Here is a 4,360-nt window from a genome sequence, read left to right as displayed (position 1 = left end):
GTGTTTCAGTGGCTTCGTCATCCGAGGAAGGTATTCTGGAACCCCGCAAGCCCAGCCCAGTAACAGTGCACACAAAGGAACTGTGAAGCGCCGTTATATAAATTTTAAGGCAGTAAAATTTTAAAATACGTATGCATGTGCTTTTAGTATGTATGCTTTTGCATGCATATCTCTGTATATACTTTTCTTATGTATGCGAGTGTGTATAAGTGTGTTCATATGTGTGTACTCGCCTGTGTGTGGCTGCAGGGGTCGAGTCTCAGCTACTGGCTTGTGTACATATGTACAAATGTATATTTATGCATGCATAGACACACACACATATATGTGTACAATACGTCGTGCCGAAAAGGTAAAACTTGCTATTTTGGCTTAAATAGCAAAGCTCTTTTTGTCTAATAAGGCAAGCGAAAATTTGTGTATACAATAATTTCACAAAAATCATTCTGAACCTAACGAAAATCAATATACGTGTTTCATTGTGTTTGTTTATTATTAAATTATTGTAAACTTATCTAAAATATATTTAGTTGTATTAGGCTAAATTAAATTGCACTTATTATAATAAGGTTAGCTAAGTTTTCTAAGGTTCTTTTGGTACAATATTATTAATTTTTACATTACCGTAAATGAAAAAAATACATCTTTAAACGTATAAGAGAAAATTTTTAGAAACGACTAATTTTAAATGAGTTCTTGCTAATTGACCAGTTTTACCTATTCGGTACGAGATTATATATATATATATAATATATATATATATATATATATATTTATCACACTGGCCGATTCCCACCAAGGCAGGGTGGCCCGAAAAAGAAAAACTTTCACCATCATTCACTCCATCACTGTCTTGCCAGAAGGGTGCTTTACACTACAGTTTTTAAACTGCAACATTAACACCCCTCCTTCAGAGTGCAGGCACTGTACTTCCCATCTCCAGGACTCAAGTCCGGCCTGCCGGTTTCCCTGAACCCCTTCATAAATGTTACTTTGCTCACACTCCAACAGCACGTCAAGTATTAAAAACCATTTGTCTCCATTCACTCCTATCAAACACGCTCATGCATACCTGGTGGAAGTCCAAGCCCCTCGCACACAAAACCTCCTTTACCCCCTCTCTCCAACCTTTCCTAGGCCGACCCCTACCCCGCCTTCCTTCCACTACAGACTGATACACTCTTGAAGTCATTCTGTTTCGCTCCATTCTCTGTACATGTCCGAACCACCTCAACAACCCTTCCTCAGCCCTCTGGACAACAGTTTTGGTAATCCCGCACCTCCTCCTAACTTCCAAACTACGAATTCTCTGCATTATATTCACACCACACATTGCCCTCAGACATGACATCTCCACTGCCTCCAGCCTTCTCCTCGCTGCAACATTCATCACCCATGCTTCACACCCATATAAGAGCGTTGGTAAAACTATACTCTCATACATTCCCCTCTTTGCCTCCAAGGACAAAGTTCTTTGTCTCCATAGACTCCTAAGTGCACCACTCACTTTTTTCCCCTCATCAATTCTATGATTCACCTCATCTTTCATAGACCCATCCGCTGACACGTCCACTCCCAAATATCTGAATACATTCACCTCCATACTCTCTCCCTCCAATCTGATATTCAATCTTTCATCACCTAATCTTTTTGTTATCCTCATAACCTTACTCTTTCCTGTATTCACCTTTAATTTTCTTCTTTTGCACACCCTACCAAATTCATCCACCAATCTCTGCAACTTCTCTTCAGAATCTCCCAAGAGCACAGTGTCATCAGCAAAGAGCAGCTGTGACAACTGTCAGTGGAACGCCTTCCAACTGAACAAAAGAAACTAATGGAAAAATAAATAAAGAAATGATTTAAGGAAAAACAAGATAAAATGATTTTTGAGAATTTTACTTAAAATTTAAATATAATAAAAATATGGCCTTCAATTCAGGTAGTTGGGTAGGAGTAGGTATGGCCCTAGATAGTTCCTCTGATGTTATTTATGTAGGTTATCCTGGGCAGATGGTAATCCGATGTTCTGGAATCTCCTACCACTTGGATGGAGCACAAGTAGTATAGGTAAGGGCCGGTAGTTGTAGAATAATGTTAATAAGTATTATTAACACACGTCTTGCCCCTTTATCTGGCGTCTATCCTGGAAGACCACGCCAGGAACAGAGCTGACAAAGAGAAAATAAAACTGGTTACCCATAGTCATGATAATATAACATCTAAGAAAGAAAAAGAATGATAAAGGCCAAAATCATTACTGGTAACCAGCAAACACTAGAAAAGAACAAACAGTAATACTCCTGGTAGATCACCCTACCTGATTAGGAGAAGAGTGGAGGCGAAGTGACTCTCCAAACTTCCATCCACACCAGGTAAGGTCAATATTACCAGGAGTAGAAACTTTAACAAATCGGACACCAGGAACTAGTTTTGCCCCAGCCCGCCAGAGAGGGGGGGGTGTGTGCGCGCGCAACGTAACTCTCTAATGGTTCCTGGTTGCCCGAACAACCTTAACCCCACTTACACCTACTTTTCCCTCACAACAACTCCCACTTTGTGTGTGATTCTTTATCTTTTAACTCCACGCCTCTTGTCAAGACCCTCCCATTTACTTCTCTTACAACCCCATCTATAAATATATTAAACAACCACGGTGACATCACACATCCTTGTCTAAGGCCTACTTTTACTGGGAAATAATTTCCCTCTTTCCTACATACTCTAACTTGAGCCTCACTATCCTCGTAAAAACTCTTCACTGCTTTCAGTAACCTACCTCCTACACCATACACTTGCAACATCTGCCACATTGCCCCCCTATCCACCCTGTCATACGCCTTTTCCAAATCCATAAATGCCACAAAGACCTCTTTAGCCTTATCTAAATACCGTTCACTTATATGTTTCACTGTAAACACCTGGTCCACACACCCCCTACCTTTCCTAAAGCCTCCTTGTTCATCTGCTATCCTATTCTCCGTCTTACTCTTAATTCTTTCAATAATAACTCTACCATACACTTTACCAGGTATACTCAGCAGACTTATCCCCCTATAATTTTTGCACTCTCTTTTATCCCCTTTGCCATTCGCTGCCTGACCATGGTCGAGTGAGGTTGTGCGCTGCACCCCTCTGCTGTTCAGGCGAGCTACCTTGTATCAACATGGCGCTGAGTGTGAGGAGGCGCGTAAATACCATAGGTATTGAGCTGCTTCGTGGGGCGATTTCACCCTCTTCAGTGCAAGTCTTACTCCCAACAATCATTAGGGAGACCTATGGAATCCAGGACGATGAGGTGTATGGTGTAGCCCTGAATGGGGCTTATAGAATCTTCGTCAAACTGAATTCCACGTCCGTGTATGAGTCTTTGGTGACGAGGTTCCAAGACGTGAGTCTTGACGCTACTCCAGCTGTGAAGGTGCGTTTGATCGACGTATCTCGCCACTTTACGTGGGTTAAGATACGTAATGTCCCATTTGAGGCAGATGAGGCTGACATAAGGAGTGTTTTTGAGACATATGGAACCGTACATCTGGCACAAAAGGGCAAGTGGACGGCAGGTGCTTACATGGGACGTCCGGAGGGTACCTTTTCCCTGAAGATGACTCTGAGACATCCCATACCGTCTTACGTCGTGTTGGAGGACTTCAGGACGCAAGTTATGGTATCGTATGCCGGACAGAGACGTACGTGCAGAATATGTGGGGCGTACGACCATATGGCGGCAGAGTGCGTGAAGCTGAGGAGGGCGCCAGCGCAAACTGGTGAAGCACCAGTTACCAGCGTGATAGCTGTTGAGAGCCCAGTGCGCAAGCAAGGGCCTGGGCGCTTGTGGAGTGAAGAGGTGGAGGATTCCAAAGAGGAGAATGGCATGTGTGAGGTAAGCTGTGATGTAAAAGGATCTGTTACTACTCACAGGAAAAGTACAGAAGTGCAAGTGCAGGAGGAGGTGCAGGCTCTAGAGGAAGAGCTTCAGGAAGTGTTAAGGACATTGACACCGCCTGCAGTGGACGTTGTTCCTGAGCTGGTGAGAGACACGGCGGTGCCTGTAGAGGAATGTAAGGATAAAAAACATAGCAGGGTTGACGGGCCAACTAGTAAGAGAGAGTTGTCGCCGTGTGCTGTGGTACGGGGCGTGGTGGAGGTAGAGGTTCATCGTGAGGGAACCTCTGAAGATAACATGGAAGTGGAGGGCATCACGAGGAAGAGAGCGGCGGCGTCAGACTCAGATGATGTCCTGACGCCGGCGCAGAGGTCTGGGAGGAAGGAAGAGCAATGTCGAAGCAGTCACGATAAGAGGCATCGCAAAAAAGGGGGAGGGGTTGATGGTGTGAAGCCTTGTGCTGGCTCTGGGGCA

At 43.9% G+C, this 4,360-nt stretch overlaps 1 long non-coding RNA gene across 1 annotated transcript; it reads right to left on the bottom strand.

Moving 5' to 3' along the window:
* Positions 1–1,956: 1,956 nt before the first annotated feature.
* On the bottom strand, positions 1,957–3,084 carry LOC138854261 (uncharacterized). The gene is made up of 2 exons (XR_011393464.1): positions 2,321–3,084; positions 1,957–2,171 (listed from the first exon to the last, which is right to left on the bottom strand). It is a non-coding gene; the product is annotated as an uncharacterized lncRNA (long non-coding RNA).
* Positions 3,085–4,360: the final 1,276 nt, after the last annotated feature.

Source organism: Cherax quadricarinatus, chromosome 53 (assembly GCF_038502225.1).
Source record: "Cherax quadricarinatus isolate ZL_2023a chromosome 53, ASM3850222v1, whole genome shotgun sequence".
NCBI classification, from domain to species: domain Eukaryota; kingdom Metazoa; phylum Arthropoda; class Malacostraca; order Decapoda; family Parastacidae; genus Cherax; species Cherax quadricarinatus.
Note: the sequence above shows the minus strand (reverse complement) of the source record. Positions and strands in the feature narration are given on the sequence as shown.